At 42.4% G+C, this 23,345-nt stretch overlaps 1 long non-coding RNA gene across 4 annotated transcripts in view; it reads right to left on the bottom strand.

The window, feature by feature from the left end:
• The window catches only part of LOC118543906 (uncharacterized), a 34,140-nt gene extending 29,385 nt beyond the window's left edge, over positions 1-4,755 (bottom strand). For all 4 annotated transcript variants that reach the window (XR_013445683.1, XR_013445682.1, XR_013445684.1 and 1 more), the window contains exons 1-2: positions 4,550-4,755; positions 846-920 (exon numbers count right to left, since the gene is read on the bottom strand). This is a non-coding gene — a long non-coding RNA (uncharacterized LOC118543906). The remainder of the gene's footprint in view (positions 1-845; positions 921-4,549) is intronic.
• Positions 4,756-23,345: the final 18,590 nt, after the last annotated feature.

The following is a 23,345-nucleotide window of genomic DNA, read 5'->3' as shown; positions in this document are numbered from 1 at the left end:
TCGGCTCAGGTCATGATCCCAGGGTCCTGGGATCGAGTCCCGCATTGGGCTCCCTGCTCAGCGGGAAGCCTGCTTCTCCCTCTCCCTCTGCTGCTCCGCCTGCTGTGCTCTCTCTCTCTAGCAAATAAATAAATAAAATCCTTAAAAAAAAAATCCTAATAGGAAATTATATTAATATGGCTAAATTTCCATGGGCATTTGCTGAAGAACCTCAGTCATTCCAACCTCAGTGGCCCTTTACACTGGAGTCGTGCTTACTTTGCCTTTTGAAATCAAGTCCCTGAAGACAGGCACTTCCACAGAAATCAGTTTCACCAAAATCGACAAAAGCAATCCAACAGCAGCCTTCACACAACTTCCCTAATACACTGACCTCATTCTCCAATTTACAAATCATATATATTAAATTAATTAAACAGGCGGCCATGAGACTGAGGGGATTCTAATACCTCAGCAGCCTATGTGGGCAATCCGAAACCTAAACCTGTAAATGCCTCAAGGTTAAGAAATGGAAACCTAAGGACAACCAATCATAAACAGCCAATGACGCTTTCCCAGGTATAAATGCTTAAGCTACAGCCAAATAATTTTCTTGCTTTGCTTCTACCTCTTCTCTCTAGAAGTCTTTCCCCTAGCTTCTGTCTATGGCACACTCCTATGTCCAGTTTGACGCTGCCTGATTCAAATTGAGTGGTGCTCAGATATATGCTTAAAATCTTTAATATGCCTCAGTTTAGCTTTTAACACATATGTATAAATTAGTATTAAAGAAAAACACACTGTGGGAGAACAGACTATGTTTGCGTCAGCATGATGATGATAACAACTGTAATGATGATACTCACCACTAAGCCTTCTTGCCTATGGAAAAGTACTTGCAACCCATGGAGAAAGTGGAATAAATATCCAGTGAAATTGAACTGCAAGAATATAAATAGTAACTGTCAAAATACTTTCACAGCATTCATTGTATCTTTCATTCTTGAAACAATTGTGTGTCTAGAAGGCTTTGGAGAAAAAGTCAACCCAAATGGGTGGCCAGAGGTATGATCAGATCAATACTCCTGGTGGGGCCTCCCTAGTGAATTGCATAGCAACCTCTGATTTCAGGATGAAGGCTACCATTCCTTTTTATAACTCCACAACCAGGCACACTGTTTCAAAAAAAAGAGAATGATGACATTTTTTAAACCTTGGCTCACCACCAATCTGAGGCAATTGCAACAGAACTTTGGCTACCCTTGGATCATTTCCACCTCTCTACCACTTACTCAACAGCTTGAGCCACACTTAGATCTGCTTTCACAGTCAACTGAATTTGGGGCCCAAGACGTCTCCTTCTTGATCTTGTAGGTAAAAGGGAATGGAAAGATGCAGAAGAAGGTGATTTTCAGTTCTCTGGTAATTAGTGTAAACACCACATAGGCACACATGTGCACATATAAGTGTTTGTGGGTCTGTGTTTTCCTTCTCAAGTATAAACGCAACATTCCACATGGGGACTATCTATCTGCCTTTCTGCCCCTGCACATCTCCTATCACCACTGAAGCCCAGAGCTGGGCTCAAAACTAGGAGAGCTAAAGAGTTTTCTAGGTCACAAAGTTTTGATGTGTGTGATCAGGGCTGATAGTTCACAGGTATGCACATTATAGTTGTTCCGGTTGCTAAAATGTTGAAAGACTTCTATATAGTTTCCCTGAGCCCACACATCTCTAGACCACCATCCTGGTCTCCCACTTCCAGAAATTCTCCATCCCACCTCATGCCACTCTGGACTTCCTCACCAACCAGAAACAAAAGGTTTAATGTCTGGCCCAGTGGGCATCCAGGCTTTGCTCTGTGCTAAGACAGTCACCATTCTGATTGGTCTGTGGTATGCATATGTGCAGTAGTGATTACTAAATATTTTAATGTCCCCCTAGCTAAAACATCACTGGACATGTCACATGACGGGGGAAATCATATTTTCTGCAACTTCCATCCAGGAGACCACTGTATGGAGTTAGGAGGGATAGTGTTAAAACCTTTGAGATGGAAAATAGGATGAGACCACAAGCAACATTTGCAACTTACTGCCATCTAAGAAAGAGAAGAAAGAGCGGTCTTGACAAGGGCAGTGTTGGGAATGACTGCACAACCCCAGGTGAAGAGCTGCGATAATCGCAGTACAACTATTCTCCCTTCCTCACATGAAGAAGTCAACCTTCCCCACAAAGATATTTTGAACAAATATTTGAAGAATATTAGTTTGGAAAGGGATAACTTATTAGTCTTTCAGGGATAAGAATGTTTCAGTCTACTAGTGTTTGAGCAATTTGACACCAGCCTCCACCTTCCCAGAGCAAGTTCAAACCCTACCTCATATCCTGGTGACCATCCTGTTCTCGGGAACAGTTAAAGAGCGAGTTCACCTCTCACTGGAGTGACTCATATTGGCTGTGCTGCGGCTTCTGCCCTGTTGCTCTCATTCCATTAACTAATGGCCACAGATCCACGGCTGACCCCTCAGCCGTGCTTGGTCCATTTCCACTCTCCACATCTCCGACACAGTTCTCACTGGGGCGCTCTCTTCGTGGGTCTCTTCCACATGATACCATATCAAATTGACACCACTAGCTTTCCTATATAAATCTCCCCATTTTATCCATTTCACTTTTCTGCTGGGTTTTCCATCTCTTACCTCTTGCTGGATCTTATGGACACTGACTGACCACTTCTCAGAACTCCCCTCTCTCCAGAAACCCTGATTCCTGTCTGGTCTTTCTGTATCCCGATGCCCTCAGTTGGGCTCCTCCCCTCACAGCCTCAGCTTTACAGATCTTTTAGTTTAGGCCTCACCACAATTACTTCTCTGAACCACTTGCTGTTCCCCCAAGTGTAACCTATTCTGCCTCCAAACCTCCCCACATGTTGTTCTCTTTGCTTAAGATGGGATCTCCACTCTTTGCCTGGCTCGCTCCTTCTCATCTTTCAGGACTCAATGTCATGTCACTTCCTCAAAGAAGCCTCCTCAGGTTCCCAAGGCCTGAGTTAGGTTAAGCTTCTGTGTGCTCTCAAGCACCTTGGCTTACTCCCGGCACACACTCATCACACCAGGTATTGTTATCTTTTTGTTTGGCTGTTTCCCCGACTAGAAGTGAGTACTTGGAGAGAAGGAATGGCATCTTGTGATCATTTTATCCTCAACACCTACAGTGCCTGGCACATAAAAAACTCTCAATAAATTTTAGTGTAATGAATACAACAATAAAAATGCAATAAAAATAGGTAATACTTCTTGTAATAGTGTCGTACGGTGACAGACAGCAGCTACATTTGTGGGGAGCATGGCATCATGTGTAGACTCGTTGAATCACTATGCTATACACCTGAAACTAATGTAACATTGTGCGTCAGCTCTATGCCAATAAAAAAATAGTTAATACTTTCTAATGCAACCCTGCAACGCAGCTGTATCATCATCATTCCTATTTTACAGAGGAGGAGACGAAGCAGAGAAATTAAGTGGCTTTCCCAAAGTTACACAGCCAAGAAATATAGATGTGACTTACTTGAAAGTCCAGGTAGGTCAGCTTCAGAGACTAATTGCTACTGTGTACCCTGTGCCCTGGCCTTTGAGTTAGAGGTAGGATCATAGCAATAATAGAGTATCATTTGCCATGACTTTAAAATAAGCTTTAATTTAAAAGCCACATATGAGTGAGAAAACATGTTTTATATTCAGTTTATTTTAATCCTGACTGAACACTCGTAATTTATGTCCAGGCCTACATGGCAGGTCCCTAAGGATCAGGATAGAGAGGAAGGAAGAAAATAAGCGGAGCCAGAGGGAAAATAACAAAAATCATGTCCGAAGGATAAAGTAGAGATCAGGTCCTCAAAATGTGTTAAAAATGCTAGCAAGGGTGGGGTAGGCATCTGAGAGCAAGAGCAAGGGACAGCAGGCTGGAGGGGCAAAGAGGCTGAGGTCCGGGAGATCATTTGTATCTGACCAATGTGGTTACAGCAAACATTGAGTCAGTGGTACAATTGTAAATCTCTTCTTCACTTAATTGCACCTAATAACCTTGAGCTAATAACTTAATGATCCGTGACAGTCATTTGACTTTGAGATTTATGCCAAAGAATATTGAGTGTTTCTCAGATTTCTCTGAACCTTAAATTTGGGTGACAGTATTTGTCTTCAGGAATAAAGTTAACTTGATTTATACCACAGGACAATTCTCTCCCATGCCAGCATTTTACCTATTATATATGCTGCCTTAAAAGAGCCCAGAGAATCTCTTAATGTAATCATGGTATATAAATAAATAGTCAATATAGCTAATATTTCATGTCCAGAACAGAAGATTAGCAATGAAATAAAAGTGAGAAAACCAAGAATACCAATGTGGAATGCCAGCAGTATATTCTCATCATCTCCAAACTTCCCCGTGTCCTTGGTGCACAGGCACACGCACATCAAACAGTACCCACCACAAAAGAATTCCAAGAAGCCTAGCTCTGAAGATTGCTCCTTCAAAATGTAGTATTAGCTGCCACACTTACAAATGAAGAAGGCGAAACTCATGTTAGACCAGCACCATGCCTGCGGCCCCCATCCACACGCACACGCCGTGGGAAGCGGACCGGTTTTCTGCATCTCGTTCTGCCATGGTGGCTAGCACAGGGCCTGGCTTTCTAGGAAGCAGATGTTTGCAGAACTGGGTCTCTGAGTCACACAGGAGCATTCTTCCTGGCCCTCGCAGGCTGTACTCAGGCTCTGTTCCATGTGGGTAAAAAGCTCCTCGGAGACACAGGGCGCAAGCACACCAGTGGGCCCTGCTCCAGCTTCATATTCCCAGCAAGACGCTCCTCTGCAAGCGCATGTTGAGTCAAGGGAACAGGTCAGTTGGCTACAGTGCTGCTCAAGCTTCCACACTGTCTGTTCTGTGATACTAAACTGGCCGAACCAAGATGGACATTCTCCTCTGGGGTAGAGGGCTCCCTGCTCGTCTCTTTCTAGAATGTACATATCCTGTGTCTCAGTGGCCCTCTAGCTGCATGGCAACAGGGCAAATGCCCTGGACAGAGTTGGAAGGCTAGACCACTGCCCTGACCTTTTCCACTGGTCACTGTTAAAGACTCCAGCAAGTCACTTCACCTCATGGAGCTACCGATTCCTCATCTGCAAAATGAAGTCATACATGCCCTGATTTAGGCACGGAATTGTTCTGAGGATCAATGGCGTAATATATATAAAAGTGTTTTTCTGACTGTAAAGCAAACCTAATAAATATAAGTGGCATTACTGATGGTATCTGTGACATTGTCAATTTTGGCTGGTTTCTTTGACTCTGACCTAACGACCTTAGCCTCATAAAATCAGTGAGGTTAAGAGGGCTTTATTATTGTTTGAGGGGGTTTTCACACATGAAATCTGAAATACAGAGCAAATGGTATAAAAGAATGGCCAGCATATTGTCTGCTCTGAGCAGCTGGGCTGAACTATATAGTTTAGTCCCTTGTCATAGAACAGAATTCCATGTGTGTGATTTAGCATCATACTGAGACAAAATACAGCTCCAAAATATATTTTATTTGCAAATATGACAGCATTTCATACGTCCTAATTATAAATTAGGTCTGAATGGATAGTTGCAGACGTATTAGGGTAGATTTCCAGAAGAGAAGAAATAGCTTTATATTCATTCAACAAACTTATTGAGCAATGACTGAGGGCCAAGCACATTGTGCTAGATATGAAGCCTACAGCGCTGAACAGAATAGACATGGCCTCCTTGTGACCTTACTGGGTGGTAACCCAATCTAGTCCAGGCCATCGAGGCAGAGTCCTTCAGCAACAGGCAATTTATGGAAGACTTCCATGAGGAGGAGCTGCATGGAATCCAGGAAGGTGCAATGAAAGGGGAAGGTGGAAGAGTCTATCAGGCCTGTGTCATTTGGTGGCTATTTGTTATCTTTAGAATAATTATCTCACATTTTTAGTTCCACTGGCCCAAAGAAGTCAGACTCAAATCCTCAGCCTCCCTTACAGTTAGGTTGCTGTGCCAATCTAAGGCACTACTATAGGACTTTGATTGAGGAGGGAACAAGACAGGTCAACAGACTTCCTGTGGACCTTTTTTTTTTTTTAAGTGTAAGCAGAGATAGGGCAATGATTGTAAGGTCAGGAAGCTGATGTGATTCTGTGGCTAAGTTGCAGGTGTTGTCCCCCCACTGAAATTTCTAAGTCTATTTCTACAGCCCTCCTAAAAATTATTCGAACTGTCAAAAATCCTTTAACCAATTCCCACAAATACTGCATCCAATCATTTCACAGCAAAGGAGGTGTGAGAAAGGGCCCAGACCCATGACACTTACTGGTCTTACTAACTCCTGCAAAATCCCAAAGCAGCTGGAAGCAGTCTGAGTTTTCTCCACTAATATCGTGATGTCGCACAGATAATAAACACACGAATCCTCCAGCCAGGCAATCTGCAACTGACACTCCAGCAAAACAAAGAGCTCTCTTTGGAAGAATTTCTGAAGAGGAACCAGCCCCAGTGGATCTGCATACAGATTAGGTAAAAATCTAAGTGGCTTTTGACTAATACTTGCTGAATCACATTTAAAGATGTCATGGTGATAGTCTTAAGACTGATAAGCACCTCCAAAGATACTGGAGGATATTTCCAAAAGCCTTCATTGGGTTTGGCAGTGTTCTCTCCGATATTGCTACTAACATTGGTCACTATCAGTAAGAGCAACGACTCATACACGCTGAACACTTAGGATACGCCAGACCCCATCACACTTGATCGTGGCTACAACCCTTCAAGGTAGGTACTTTAATTATCCCCCCTCATTTGTAGATGAAGGCACCGAGGCAACAGACCCTCAACAACTAGCTGAAGTAAGTGCCTGACCCAGCATTTGAACGCAGGCCACTTAACTCCAAAGCCCATGTGCTCCGCATTCTGCTAGGACAGTAGGAGGAAGGCAACGTCCTTTTGGAAATTGTTTGGCATTTACCCAGCAGTCATTTTGCTCAGTACTTTCTGTGATCAAAATACACTTGCAATTTAAAGCATCCTAATGCCTTTCTTATCCTAAAATGATTTGTAAACCCACATGACAAGACATTGTCACACAAGTGCTGTGTCTCAATAAAATGTGAACTCTTAAAATCACTAAACGAACAAATAAATTTGCCTTCTAATTAGGAAAATCGAGGCCCCTGACCAGGGTAAAGTTGCCCTGGGAATGAGGTTAACCAAGCAGCCGTAGACGATCAGAAGGCAGCTCTTAGCAAGTACCTAGAGTGTGACAGGCAGCCATAGGATTTGGAAGTTCTGACAGAAATTCCCTGAAATTTAGGTGGTTATGAACAAGGGACATTAAAAGTCTCCATCATGATCTGTGAGTGGTTGACTTTCTGGTAGCTCCAGAACTCTAAGGACTTCTTTGTTTCGTTGTCAGCTGGTCTTTTCCTGATGGCAACAGGGTCACCTTCTCTGAAGCCACCATAGAATGACTATATATTATTCTTCATGTCCTGCCTCATTCTAAGAAGTATCTGAAGCAAATGAGAGATTAAACAAGAGGAATTCTCCTCACAGGACCGTCCCTGAGCCACTCTCCAGGCCCATTCCCAGGAAAGAGTCTCATTTCCATCTCTGGGCTTCCTGTCCTGAGCTGCCTACCTTACCCTCCCCGTATCCAGGTCAAGCAGGATATAACTAAAAGTGGCACAATCGCCACATTAACTTATGCTCCTTGCAACCTTAGGCTTCGCTTAATTTTTTTTACATAAATATTTATTTTTTCAAGACCCACCTGCACTATACCCGCAAGTCTCTGTCCTCTAGGCCCACCATTTTGCCTTCATTTTGGCTCTTACCTTCGTATTCACCACATGCCTTCCTCAGGCTCCTCTGCTCTCTGGGTCGCCAGGGTTTCCCAGGCAGTCTCACCCTCCACAGGCCCTCACCCGTCAGGCTCTGTCAGCCGAAGAGTCTCTACACCCCAGCCAGTGCCCATCTCCAGCACCAGCTCTATTCCCGGCCACCACCACCAGCCTGCACACACCATTCATTGCCTTATGCTGCCAGGTACCCAGGGTCCTGCTGCCCCTCATTTCTGGAGCTATCCTCCTGCTGTTGTCCTCGTTCTCCTGGGACCTGCCACACCAGCCCCAGACCCTTCTCTCTCTCTTGATCCAGTACTTCTATGGTCTCCTTTTTCTGCTTGTCTTTCTCTGGGGAGTCATGCAGCACTCTACCCTTTGCACTTATCTTTTTAAAAATTTGTTCCTTTTTTAAGTGAATATATTTAAGTTTTAAAAAGTGAAACATTACAAAAAAAACATTAGGTAATTAATAGTTCAGGCATTCAAAGAATGTGGAAAAGCAATTAAGAGGGTCCTTGTATGATTATTGTTGAGATATTAAGCCTCGTTCATTAGTACCCATAAAAATATAACAAGGTGGGCAGTTGTTATCTACAGTTTCCAGAGAAGGAATTTGAGGCCCAGAGAGGTAATTCAGAACACATAGTCGGTAAATGGTGGGTGTAAAGTTGTATCCAAAGCTGTTTGACGCCACAGTTCACTCTCTTAGATACCACTCTACCTTAGCACTTCCATAAGTCACTTCCATATAGCACTCTGGACTTTAGGAAAAGTGGAATGGGGTTCTTGGGCTTCAGGGTTCAAATTACAATTCTCCCAACCTGCTCACCACTCTGGCACACACTGAAAAGTTCATTGACTGCATTTCCAACCCCAGGGTTGGCCATGTGTATTAAAGATAAACATCAAATCTTGTCCTGCTCCAATCCATCCTCCATATGGCAGTCAGTCATATTCTCAAAATGTGAATTGGATTATGTCACTTCCTTGCTCAATATTGTCCAGTGTACTTCAGAAAAAACCTACAAGGCATATTTTGTGGACTTATCCCCAAAGCTAGACTTCTACCCTGTTCCTTCGTGCCTCCTCCAGAATCTCACTCCTCCGTCATTTCCTCACTTTTCCCTTGTGCAACAATATGCTCAAGTTTCTTCTACTGTAATAAAAGCTCTTCTTTAACCTCTGCCCACCTTCTGCTCCCTCCCCAACCACTGCCCTGTTTCTCTCCTTCAACTGTAAGCTCCTAGAAAGGACAGTCTACATACTCCAGCAGCTGTTTTCCCTCCATAGTCTCTTAGCTCTTTGTAGGGTGGTTTCAACCTTTACCTTCTCCTGAAGCTAAGCCATCTCTTTGAGGTGTAATCTGAGTCACCCCCACCCAGTCCAATGGGTCTCTCCTTTCTTGACTTCTATACCATGTTCTTGGGCTCTTCTCCCATCCCTGACCTCTCTACTTCTCTTTTCCTTTCCTTGTCCTCCAAATGTCCCTTCCTCTTTCTGATCTGTATTTTCTCTTAACAGATACATCCACTGTAAAGACTTTATCACTTTTTTTTTTTACAATTTCCAACTCTGAATTTTTCATGTATTCCTGTTCACATTTCTAACACCCACTGATTTCTATGTGGAAATCCTTACCAGTTGTTCAAGCCACTTACAACTAAGCTTCCATCACACCTGCCACGCCTCTCTAGTGCAAACCCCTCCTTCTAAGCAGGCAACTTAGAAATCTCATTTCTTAAAAAAACCCAATAATCCTACCTCCATCACTTTGCTCATTTAATATCACTTCCTTATGTGCCCTCTACCCCTTTTCCAAATTCTCATCATTCTTTAAGACCCAGTTTATATTCTATCTCCTCCTCAAAACCTTCCTTGGGCGCCTGGGTGGCTCAGTTGGTTAAGCGACTGCCTTCGGCTCAGGTCATGATCCTGGAGTCCCGGGATCGAGTCCCACATCGGGCTCCCTGCTCAGCAGGGGGTCTGCTTCTCCCTCTGCCCTCTTCCCTCTCGTGCTCTCTGTCTCTCATTCTCTCTCTCTCAAATAAATAAATAAAATCTTTAAATGTTGGCCTTCCTACCATCTTTTAAAAAACAAACAAACAAACAAACAAACAAACAAACAAAAACCTTCCTTGACCACAGGTACACTGTAAATTCTATACTAAGGGTAAATTCCTAAGGGCAGAGGCCATGGGTACGATAATACTGTATTTCTCATTGTTTTCATCTCCACCTCCTCTCCCCAAATTCCAACACTTAGTAAGCTTTCAAATGTTTCTTGAGCATATAAAGGAAGAAATGAAAGAAGGAAGGACTTCAAATATTTGGGGGAGATAGAGAAGAAAATGTAATCTCTGCATACTTCTTAGTTCTGCTGAGAATAATATTTGCATAGTCACAATATGTAAACGTACTTATGATTTTCAACCTTGGACCTGACCTCTAAGGAAAAAAGCAGAAGATTTAAATATAATTACATGACAGACTGTAAATGTTATCTACCTTAATGCTGTAAAAGTGAAGATCTGGTTGATAGATGGTGGGAGTGGAATGGGGAGGAAGGATGGAGGGACATCAGGATGTAATACCCTCCTATGGAAGGCAGACTGCCGGTCCCTCTGCCACCTTCTGGGCCTTGTGACCTGAAGCAAGACATCCCCTGATCACCATGTCTTATTTTTCTTATCTGTAAACTAGGAATGATACCTCATAGGGTTGCTATCAGGATTAAATAAGATAATTCATGTAAAACACTTACAACCATGTCTGGCAAATAGTAAATATCCAGTAAATTTTAGTCATTGCTATATTCCATATTTGAGGGTGAAGAGATAATGTCTAAAGTTGATAGAATCAGAAACCATGGTTTATGTGTATTGCATACAGATATAAAGATAACAGAAGAACTAAAATAAAAGTATTAAAACTTGGAGTAGGAGAGGAAAATAGAAATGAACTAAATCTTCATATTTCAAACCAGGAGTCAAAAGACCCTATTTTAAGATATAGTGGCCCCAAATATTATTTAGAATCAGGGAAATAACCATCAGAAATTAAAAGAGTAGAGCTTACAAATGATTGCTTCTGGGAAGTGTGACCGGAAGTAGGAAGGAGTAGAGAGAGGTTCTGTTGCTTTTCATTGTAATGTTTCTAGTATTTGGTTTTTTACTGGGCATATATTATTGTGATTTTTATAAGGTAGAAACACTCATACACATACACGGATTCGCATTTACATGGACACAAGATGCTTCAAATGAGGGCAAGAGTTGTTACACTCCCTGGTAGCACTCCACCTAAATGTATACATAACAAACAGCTGTGAAATGAACAATGCTGCCACCCTCACCTGTGTGTAAGTGGTGGTGATTTGACACTGTTACCTTCCAAAGTGGTAAGATTGCCTTATTTTTAATAGAAGAGCTGAGCTGAAAGTTATTTAACTTATGCTAAACATGTAGAACCCTTGTGTCTTTCTTCCTGGTTTCCTTCAGATTAGCAAACAGGTGCTTCCTTCTTCGCTAAAAGTAATACTTGATGTTCTGAGCACTTCAAGGAAAGTGAATGTACAATGAAAATGACATTTTTCTCAGTACAGAAGAGATGATAGTGGAAAAGTCTCCAATTTGCTTTGCTTCCCTTTATGTCCATCAGGTTGCTACAAATTGCCCGGAAATATTCCATCAAAGGATAAACAGAAATCGTATTTCCGCTGTGGTAGAAGGGTTTAGGGTTATTTTTCACAACATAAAATTGTAAAGCAAAATGTTAGGGGTCAATCAATTACAAATGAGACTTGTATAAATCCTGGGAGGGATATAATAGTTTGAAAAGGAATTCTGCTTCTCACTCAATTCTATTATACCTGATAGTTTGGATTTGGGTCTCTTGAAGTTGCAAGTTCAAGAGTAATTTCCCTGGAATATTGGAAAGTTTTGATAGGTTGGACAAGGGAACAATACTAGTTTTTTTAAGTGACTTACTTAGATGTAGGTTAAAACTATAAAATTCTCTTCTCAGAAATTTGTAGAACTGCATGTGTTCAGTAGGAAACTTATTGATAGATATATGAAAATCTAAGCTAGTAATTTGAAAGATACTCGGGAATTGAACAGAGAGCTAAAAACATTAAGAAAAAATCCATAAGAGAGAAACATATAAGCATGTCACATAGAAAACGTCATTGACCAAGAGAAAGCTGGATAGGCAGTACCAGAGAAATAAAAGGATTTTGTCTCTTTCCTTCCAGTTGCCTACCTCCCCCACTGGTCCTAGAAAAGACCAGAAAAATGCAGGAGGTCGAAAAATGAAAAGCAAGAGCAGGGGTGGGAGGGGAACTCTTCCTTATCTCAACTCTCATTGACTTGTGTCCATTTGATAAACCTGGTTGCCCAATAAAGAAAAAAGGGAGGAGGAAACGGAGGAGAAAACTGAAGTATCTTTTCTTTGGCAAAATTTTTTTAATGACAAAAAATGTACTTTGGAGGTAAAAATAAAAAATATATTTCCCTCTAGGAAAAAAAAAAAAGAACAAATCCCGGATTAAAGCTAATATTTTATTTTAGTTTACCTTCTGTGCTCTCTTTCTGGAACTCTTTCTACGGTCTTTTCTTTTCTCTCTTCTTTTAAGGTTTTATTTATTTATTTTTGAGAGAGAGAGAGCGCACGTGCACAAGCAGGGGAGAGGGTCAGAGGGAGAAGCGGACTCCCAGCTGAGCAGGGAGCCGAATGCGGGGCTCGATCCCTGGGCCCTGGGATCATGACCTGAGCAGAAGTCACACCCTTAACCGACTGAGCCACCCAGGCGCCCTCTGTCTACGGTCTTTTAGTCAATACTTAACAGGTGTGAATTATACCACGGGCTCCATGAGGATCTGGTCCCTGACAGAACGCTGCATTCCTTCCCCTTCAACTGATATGCGGCCTCCTTGATCCTCCTTTTATCTTCTATATGAGTGAAATACTTATCCAAATAATGGAAAAGGCTTCTGAATATTCTTTTTTTTCCCTCTGTTCTGCATTTTATTACAAAATTTCAAACATGAGAAAAAGTTGCAAGCATAGTACAACTAAGCCTGTACACACACCGCCTCGATTCAATACTTAACGCTTTGTCGCATTTGCTTCACCTGGATCTGTGTGTGTGGCTGTGTGCTCTTCAGAGACATTTGGAAGTTGTAGACATCATGATACTTGGCCCCCAAATATTTCAGCAGCACCTCCTCAGAGAGAGGACATCTCACTGCATCAACAGAATGCCTTTATTACACCTAAGAAAATGAACACTAACTGCTTAATATTCAGAGCATAGTCGAATTTCTCCAATTGTGCCCTTAAATGCTTTTTTTTTTTTAATTTTATTATGTTAGTCACCATACATTACATCATTAGTTTTTGATGTAGTGTTCCATGATTCATTGTTTGTGTAACACCCAGTGCTCCATGCAGTACATGCCCTCCTTAATACCCATCACCAGGCTAACCAATCCCCCCACCCCCTTCCCCTCTAAAACCCTGTTTGTTTCTCAGGTCCATAGTCTCTCATGGTTCATCTCTCCCTCCAGTCCCCCCCCCCCATTTTTCCCTTCCTTCTCCTAATGTCCTCCATGTTATTCCTTATGTTCCACAAATAAGTGAAACCATATGATAATTGACTTTCTCTGCTTGACTTATTTCACTTAGCATAATCTCCTCCAGTCCCATCCATGTGGATGTAAAAGTTGGGTATTCATCTTTTCTGATGGCTGAGTAATATTCCATTGTATATATGGACCACATCTTCTTTATCCATTCATCTGTTGAAGGGCATCTCGGCTCTTTCCACAGTTTGGCTATTGTGGACATTGCTGCTATGAACACTGGGGTGCATATGGCCCTTTTTCTCACTACATCTGTGTCTTTGGGGTAAATACCCAGGAGTGCAATTGCTGGGTCATAGGGTAGCTCTATTTTTAAATTTTTGAGGAACCTCCACACTGTTTTCCAAAGTGGCTGTACCAACTTGCATTCCCACCAACAGAGGGTTCCCCTTTCTCCACAACCTCTCCAACATTTGTTGTTTCTTTCCCTGTCCATTTTTGCCATTCTAACTGGTGTAAGGTGGTATCTCAGTGTGGTTTTGATTTGGATTTCCCTGATGGCTAATGATGAGGAACATTTTTTCATGTGTCTGTTAGCCATTTGTATGTCTTCTTCAGAGAAATGTCTTTTCATATCTTCTGCCCAATTTTTGACTTGATTATTTGTTTTTTGGGTGTTGAGTTTGAGAAGTTCTTTATATATCTTGGATACCAGCCCTTTATCTGTAGTGTCATTTGCAACTATCTTCTCCCATTCTGTGGGTTGCCTCTTTGTTTTGTTGACTGTTTCCTTTGCTGTGCAGAAGCTTTTTATCTTGATGAAGTCCCAAAAGTTCATTTTTGCTTTTGTTTCACTAGCTTTTGGAGATGTATCTTGAAAGAAGTTGCTATGGCCGATGTCAAAGAGGTTACTGCCTATGTTCTCCTCTAGGATTTTGATGGATTCCTGTCTCACATTGAGGTCTTTCATCCACTTTGAGTTTATCTTTGTGAATGGTGTTAGAGAATGGTCGAGTTTCATTCTTCTGCATGTGGCTGTCCAATTTTCCCAGCACCGTTTATTGAAGAGACTGTCTTTTTTCCATTGCATGTTTTTTCCTGCTTTGTCAAAGATTATTTGACCATAGAGTTGAGGGTCCATATATGGGTTCTCTATTCTGTTCCACTGGTCTGTATGTCTGTTTTTGTGCCAGTACCATGCTGTCTTGGTGATCACTGCTTTGTAATATAGCTTGAAATCGGGCAACGTGATGCCCCCAGCTTTGTTTTTCTTTTTCAACATCTCCTTGGCGATTCGGGGTCTTTTCTGATTCCATACAAATTTTAGGATTATTTGTTCCAGCACTTTGAAAAATGTCATTGGAATTTTGATCGGGATGGCATTGAAGGTATAGATTGCTCTGGGTAGCATAGACATTTTAACAATGTTTATTCTTCCGATCCATGAGCATGGAATATTTTTCCATCTTTTTGTGTCTTCTTCAATTTCTTTCATGAGTGTTTTGTAGTTCCTAGAGTATAGATCCTTTACCTCTTTGGTTAGGTTTATTCCGAGGTATCTTATGGTTTTCGGTGCTATTGTAAATGGAATCGTTTCTTTAATTTCTCTTTCCATAGTTGCGTTGTTAGTGTATAAGAAAGCAACTGATTTCTGTGCATTGATTTTGTATCCTGCCACATTACTGAATTGCTGGATGAGTTCTAGTAATTTGGGGGTGGAGTCTTTTGGGTTTTCCACATAAAGTATCATGTCATCTGCGAGGAGAGAGACTTTGACTTCTTCTTTGCCAATTTGAATACCATTTATTTCTTTTTGTTGTCTGATTGCTGTTGCTAGGACTTCTAGTACTATGTTGAACAACAGTGGTGAGAGTGGGCACCCTTGACGTGTTCCTGATCCTAAGGGAAAGGCTCTCAGCTTTTCCCCATTGAGATGATATTTGCTGTGGGTTTTTCATAGATGGATTTTATGAGCTTGAGGAATGTTCCCTCTATCCCTATACTCTGGAGAGTTTTAATCAGGAAAGGATGTTGTATTTTGCCAAATGCTTTTTCTGCATCAATTGAGAGGACCATATGGTTCTTCTCCCTCCTCTTATTAATGTGTTCTATCACATTGATTGATTTGCGAATATTGAACCACCCTTGCATCCCGGGGATAAATCCCACTTGGTCGTGGTGGATGATCCTTTTAATGTATTGTTGGATCCTATTAGCTAGGATTTTGTTGAGGATTTTGGAATCCATATTCATCAGGGATATCGGTCTGAAATTCTCCTTTTTGATGGGGTCTTTGCCTGGTTTGGGGATTAAGGTAATGCTGGCCTCATAGAATGAGTTTGGAAGTTTTCCTTCTGTTTCTATTTTTTGAAACAGCTTCAGTAGAATAGGTATTATTTCTTCTTTGAATGTTTGGTAGAATTCCCCAGGGAATCCATCAGGCCCTAGACTCTTGTTTTTTGGGAGGTTTTTGATCACTGCTTCAATCTCGTTACTGGTTATTGGCCTATTCAGGTTGTCAATTTCTTCCTGTTTCAGTCTTGGCAGCTTATAGGTTTCCAGGAAGGCCTCCATTTCGTCCAGATTGCTCAGTTTATTGGCATATAGTTGTTGATAATAATTTCTAATAATTGCTTCTATTTCCTTGGTGTTAGTGGTGATCTCTCCCCTTTCATTCTTAATTTTATTAATTTGGGTCCTTTCTCTCTTCTTTTGGATAAGTCTGGCCAGTGGTTTATCAATCTTATTAATTCTTTCAAAGAACCAAGTTCTAGTTTCATTGATCTGATCTACTGTGTTTCTGGTTTCTAATTCATTGATTTCTGTTCTAATTTTAATTATTTCTCTTCTAATGCGTGGCTTAGGCGTCGTTTGTTGCTTTTTCTCCAGTTCTTTAAGGTGTAGAGTTAGTTGGTGAATTTGGGATTTTTCTATTTCTTTGAGCGAGGTTTGGATGGCTATGTATTTCCCCCTTAGGACCTCCTTTGCAGTATCCCATAGGTTTTGGACCAATGTGTTTTCATTCTCATTGATTTCCATGAATTGTTTAAGTTCTTCTTTGATTTCTTGGTTGACCCAAACATTCTTGAGCAGAGTGGTCTTTAGCTGCCAAGTGTTTGAATTTCTGCCAAATTTTTTCTTGTGATTGAGTTCCAGTTTTAGAGCATTGTGGTCTGAGAATATGCAGGGAATAATCTCAATCTTTTGGTATCGGTTGAGACCTGATTTGTGACCCAGTATATGGTCTATTCTGGAGAAAGTTCCATGTGCGCTCGAGAAGAATGAGTATTCTGTTGTTTTAGGGTGGAATGTTCTGTAAATATCTATGAGGTCCATCTGGTCCAATGTATCATTCAAAGCTCTTGTTTCCTTGTTGATTTTCTGCTTAGATGATCTGTCCATTGCTGAGAGTGGAGTATTGAGGTCTCCTACAATTAACATATTGTTATCAATATGACTCTTTATTTTGGTTAACAGTTGGCTTATGTATATGGCTGCTCCCATGTTGGGGGCATAGATATTTACAATTGTTAGATCTTCTTGTTGGATAGACCCTTTAAGAATGATATAGTGTCCTTCTGTGTCTCTTATTACAGACTTTAGTTTAAAATCTAATTTGTCTGATATAAGAATTGCTACCCCAGCTTTCTTTTGAGGTCTGCTGGCATGGAAGATAGATCTCCATCCCTTCACTTTCAGTCTGGATGTATCTTTAGGTTCAAAATGAGTCTCTTGTAGACAGCATATGGATGGGTCCTGTCTTTTTATCCAATCTGCAACCCTGTGCCATTTTATGGGAGTGTTTAGGCCATTCACGTTGAGAGTGATTATTGAAAGATATGAATTAATTGTCATCATGTTGCCTGTGAAGACGTTGTTTTTATAGCTTGTCCCTGTAAATTTCTGTTGTAGATCACTCTTGGGGTCTTTCTCCTTTTATAGAACCCCCCTTAATATTTCTTGCAGGGCCGGCTTAGTGGTCACATATTCTTTCAACTTCTGCCGGTCGTGGAAGCTCTGCATCTCTCCATCCATTCTAAATGAAAGCCTTGCCGGATAAAGTATTCTTGGCTGCATGTTCTTCTCATTTAGTACCCTGAATATGTCTTGCCAGGCCTTTCTGGCTTGCCAGGTCTCTGTGGATAGGTCTGACATTATTCTGATGTTCCTCCCTCTGTATGTAAGGAATCTCTTCCCCCTAACTGCCCTTAAGATGGTTTCCTTGGTTCTAAGATTTGCAAGTTTTACTATTACATACCGGGGTGTTGGCCTGTTTTCCTTGATCTTAGGAGGGGTCCTCTCTGCCTCTAGGACTCGAATGTTTGTTTCATTCCCCAGATTAGGGAAGTTCTCAGCTACGATTTGCTCAAATACATCTTCTAGCCCTCTCTCTCTCTCCACTCCCTCCAGGATTCCAATGATTCTGACATTGGAACGCCTCATGGTGTCACTTATTTCTCTGATTCTATTTTCATGGATTCTGAGTTGTTTTTCCCTGGCCTCCTCTTTTCCCTTTTAACTATTATACTGTCTTCCAGATGGCTTATTCTCTCTTCTGTCTCAGTTACCCTAGCTGTTAGATTATCTAGATTGGATTGGATCTCATTGATAGCATTTTTAAGTTCTGCCAATTCCCCTTTTATTTCTGCCCTTAGAGACTCTATGTTGCCATTAATTGATTTCTCCATTCTAGCCATTGTCTTCACAATTGCTAGCCTGAATTCCAACTCCGACATCTTGGTTATATCTGCATCCATTTGTAAATCTGCAGCATAAGTCATAATCTCTGAGTCTTTTCTGTTTTGGGGGCTCCTCCTCCTAGTCATTCTGTTGATGGGTGTTTGAGGGAATGTATAGAGCCCAAATTATTGACCAGAACCCAAGCAAGATGCACCTGTTTTCTTGGGACCTTAGGGTTGCCGGCCTCTTGTTTTCCCAGCCTGTCTTCTGCGGGAGGGGCCTGCCGCGCTGTTACTCAGGCACCCCTGTTTGGGCGGAGTTCCCTGCGCCCCTGTGGGGGGGGGGATGGGCTCAGCGGGAATCAGTCTTTGGGGCTTTTGTTCTCTGGCGCTTTTCCCTGCGGCTTTCCGCGTCTCTTCCGCGAGTCAGAGCAGAAGAGACAGTTTCCAACCCTCTGCCTCAGAGCAGAGAGACCGCAGTCTGTTCTTCAGTGAGCTCTCCAGGCCACACTGTCTCCGTTTCTGTCCGTGCTGCTATAAACTGCAGCGTCCTGGGTTGTGCGCCCCTCCGCAGCGCCCCCAGTCCTGCCTCCAGGTCGGGGCATGTCTCTGCCCTTTGTGCTTCTAAAACCGCCAGTCGCTCCCAATTCGCGCGCGCGACTCCGCCACTCGGGGTTTCCACCCCCAGGGGTTGCAGTTCACCGGCAAGACACGGCGCACCAGGTTTCCGTCTCGGAGGCTGCAGTTCGCGTGCGTGCGACTGTCGCTCCGGGCTTCTGTCCGGGGGGCTGCGGTTCGAGTGCGCGCGACCCCGCCGGTCTGGTTTTCCACCCCGGGGGCTGCCCTAAAGTCCTTTCCCGACACTACCGGTCTGCGAGTCTGTGCCCGTCCGCAGCGCGCGAGGCTGTCCCTCACCGGCGGTGTAGGATCCCCACGGCCAGGCACCCTCCCGCCGCCGTTTATCCTCCGGTATCTGCCCGCAGGATCACGGCTCTCCGCTTCGTACCTCAAAACCAACCGCCTGCGATATTCTGTTTGTAGAGATCCAGATCTTCTTACATCTCAGGCTGGTTTCTTGGGTGCTCAGAGTGGTCTGGTAGATATCCAGCTCAATTCCGGGGACCAGTTGAAATAGGGTCCCCTACTCCTCCGCCATCTTTCCCCCCTCCCCCCAAGGCTTCTGAATATTCTTACAGACAGAGGAAAAGCCCTCAAGATCTGCATCTTGTAGAAAGTTTTCTATTTAAAAAGTGTAACTAACCTTAAAGCACCCAACCAGTACAGGTATAGAGGGAGGCCCAGCTACTCCATTTCTGATGTTCCCATTGATAGAATGAAGGCTATACCTCCAAAGCATCGTTATCCAAGTGTCCAAATTTGATTTATTGGAATCCTATGAGTTTTGACCCCTAGTCCTCAACTTATTAGAAATCCAATCCTATCTATAAATCTGATTCTCTTAGGTCTGGTTTGTGCATTAGATAAATGGGTCTAATTGCTTTTTGGATGGTGTAATTTGCCACAGGATACATGTCTGCATAAAGGGTAAGCGCTAGGACAAATGACTCTCTGCAGTTACACATGTCACCACTAGATGAGGCTACCACTGCTTTTGCTCTCTTAAGAGAGTTTGTTGTTTGGCTACTAGATGACGTTGATGTAGAATTGAAAATCCTAGGGTTACTCAAGGTTGCCTTGCTTTGAGGATAAGGTGACCAGTCTATTTTGATAATTTCAATAAAATTCAGAGAGCTAAGTGTTAAAGTGCACATAAATGCCCTTAAAACTATAATCCATGGCTTCTTTAGTTGGTGACTTTATTTTAAAAATATTCCCATCATCACCTATTGCACACTGACTTGTTTGGTACCAGTTATTGGCTTGAGGGAGGTACAAACATAGGACATCAGTGGAAAGAAAAAGCCTCTATTTCCTCTTAGATGAAAATTGGGAATTATCTTACTAAACATATTTTCAGAAGTATAACCCTGAGCCCACCCACTTTTACTTAGTGTACAGATTTATTAGAGGGTAACAGGTGGATACAGAATTTTCATAGAAGAGAGTCACAATGGGGCACCTGGGTGGCGCAGTCTGTTAAGTGTCTGACTCTTGATTTCAGCTCAGGTATAATCTCAGGGTCGTGAGATCAAACCCCGTGTGGGGCTCCATGCTTGGCGGGGAATCTGCTTGAGATTCTCTCCCTCTGCCCCTCCCCCACTCGCTCTCACTCGCTCTCTCTAAAATAAATAAATCTTAAAAAGAAAAAGAGGAAGGTCACAGGAAGAGCAACAGAGGAGGAAAAAGGAGTTGGGGTTGGGGCTTGTTAGTGGCTACATTTGTATATAAAGAACATGATCAGATAGTACTCTGGATTGTTCAGGGAGAAAGCTGAGGGCGTGATGTGTGTTGCGTTAGAGAGGACTAAACATAAGTGGAGTGAAAACTACTCAATTGTCTGACCATCAGCTTTGTGGACTACTGTAAGGGGCTCAGATATCTAGCTGGATTGAAACAGTTCTGGTAAATGAGGATGGTGTCCAGGCAAAAGCTCTAGTAAGACCCTTTCTGAGGCTTAGGGAAGTCTTTGGGGTGGGGGGAGCCAGGGCAGAAAAGAGGATCCTTCTAAACACAATAATGGCACACTATGTAATTGGACCTGCACTCGCAGTGAAGACAACTATAAACACTGACAAAATATGAAAACATCTTTAAAGCATCAAAGATTAAGAGTTACTGAGGCAAGAGTCTAGAGAGGATGGAAATCCAAGAGGTATTTAAGGATTATTTTGCGCCAGGGGCGGAAAAAAGAAACAGAGGCTGAGCTAAGGTTTTGACAGCCTCACAGGACCAAGGGAGGCAAAATCTGAGTCCAAGACCCGCTGAGCATAATGAGAAAGAGCAAAGCAGTCCCTGCCACCCAGGAGCTGACCTGGTACCCACAGCCAGGCCTCTGTGTTGACCTGTTGTTGAACACAAACAATTTCACAGAGCGGCATCAGACAAAACCACTCTATGGTTATGATGGACGAAGACCAAAAAAAGGCTGACTTCATAATCACAGGCAAAACGTGAACGTTGTCATCGGCACAAAAATGACCAAAAATGACACCTCCATATCCTAACCAACAGGAGTGACTGGTGTCTCTTTACAAATTACAGCCTTAGTCTACTCTTCCATCCTTATTAAGATACCCTGTTATAGAATTACTCCCACTCCTGAGATCATTTGAACCAAGACAAGGCCCTGCTTCATGAAGCCCTTCTCAATCACCTGACACATCCTCTAAGAAGTCCTTCCCAGCATTTTCCTTCTGAGATGCCCACCTGTGTCCATGGTGTGCATTCCCTTTTACTGCAATGACTGAAAAAAACAGCTTATTAAAAAAAAAAAATCACTACTCACCTTTTTCCCCAGTTGGGCAGTGATATTTTTTATTACTAAAATTTTCTTGAGCTTTGTGCTGGGACACAGTTAAGTTACTTGAAAACAATCTGATCCTTTTGGATCTTGCTTTTAAGATTTGGGAGACAGGGCTGAAGCCATGCTTTCTGTAGGGCCATTGCTCCTGCCCACTGAGGCAAGACCCCTCTGGGTACTCTACTTGTTGGCTTGTTGATCTTGAGGTTTTCCAGTCGGACTGGCGGATGCAGGCGCTGTTTCTGCCTGCGTGTGGGAGCCAAGTACCGTTACCTCTAATCCTTGCCAGTGCTTCTGTCTCTGGCTTATGCATTTTCTGCACATACATGTGCTGATCAATGATCAGCTGAATATTCAAGCGGAACCTTCAGCCAGCAGATCTCCACAGCACGTTCTCTCTCTCTCTTTCTGTAGCTCTGTCCTCTCAGTACTTTTCCTATGAACTCGAGTTTCCTTGCTTTCCCAGAATCTCAGCTGCATCTCCTCAACAGAAAATGTCTGCTGGGCTTTGCCTGTGGTCTCCCTCCAGGCACAGGTGCATGGAATCCCTCAAGGCAGTGAACTGGGACAATCGCAGGGCTGACCTCATTTGTTTCCTTCTCTTCTGGGATCATCGCTGCTGCCTCCAGTTGCCTGATATTCTTCGTCTCTCAAACTGTCCTGTGTCCATTTTTTGGTTGTCTCAAGTGAGAGGATAAATCCCAGTCCCAACTCTACCTTGGCCAGAGTAGAAGTTCTTATGGACATTTAAGCTCTATCCTTAAATAGTAGGAAGCCAAGAAATGTGTTTTGGTTTAATTAGGTGGTTTAATCATTTGGAAGCATTAAAATTTCCTTTCAAAATAAAGTATTTAAGAAGCTCAGAACCACTCTGGTTTCTTTTGCAGCCATTATCCTGTTTGAAAATGTGTCATCAGTTATTTAGGTAATATTCAGAAAATGACAGAAGCACCAGAATTTTTCATTTGGCTATTAAATAAAAATTTTAAATGTGGTACAATCTCAGTTGTCTAATGTCAGCTCTGCTTAATATTCTGTTCTACTTTAGCAGTGTAAGATTTTTATTGTTGCATTCTTCTGTTTTTGGTTTTAATAAATGTTGTGGAAGGCATACTAAAGGTATCAGTTTTTGAAAAACCATCTTCCTGTCAGTTGCTGGTTTAAAATTCTGACATTACGCTCTTCCCGTTTTCTGTTGAAACTAGGGGAGTTTTAAAAGAAGCTACAGAATGTGTTTACTAGGTGAATTCTGTGTCCCCACCCCCACCCCCACCCCACCCCCTCTCTCCATATTTTGCATAGGCTCTGGGTCTTTGTACTATCAGAAGCTTTCTTTTTTTTAAATTAAAAATATTGAAACCATTTTATAGATTCTGCCTCTATTTATTTGAAAATAAACAGAGGCATAGCAATCATTCTGTGAAGAATTTTAGAGATCTCAACAGATTTTTAGAGATCCTTTTGAGAAGAGATGGAAGGCAGAGAAGAGGAAGTGGTTTTCAGAAGTGTCAGCTGGCTGGGTGTGCAGAGTGATAGCATCAAGCACTGACAAAGGTCAAGATGTACCTGTGTTAAGGGGAGAGAATTCAACAGCCACGCTAGCAAAACAGGGAGAAGGAGATCCAGTAACGTGTCATCTGTCCGGAGGCTATTTATCAGTTCGTTTATTCCAAAATCTCACCACCTACAACACAGCAGTAGGAAATAATTATGTCCAACCAGCTTTATTTGTTCATTTTGCAGCATGTAGCACTTTTATTTGTGAGAGTGC

This window comes from Halichoerus grypus, chromosome 2, assembly GCF_964656455.1.
Source record: "Halichoerus grypus chromosome 2, mHalGry1.hap1.1, whole genome shotgun sequence".
Classification (NCBI taxonomy): Eukaryota; Metazoa; Chordata; class Mammalia; order Carnivora; family Phocidae; genus Halichoerus; species Halichoerus grypus.
This window is presented reverse-complemented; position numbering and strand designations above follow the sequence as displayed.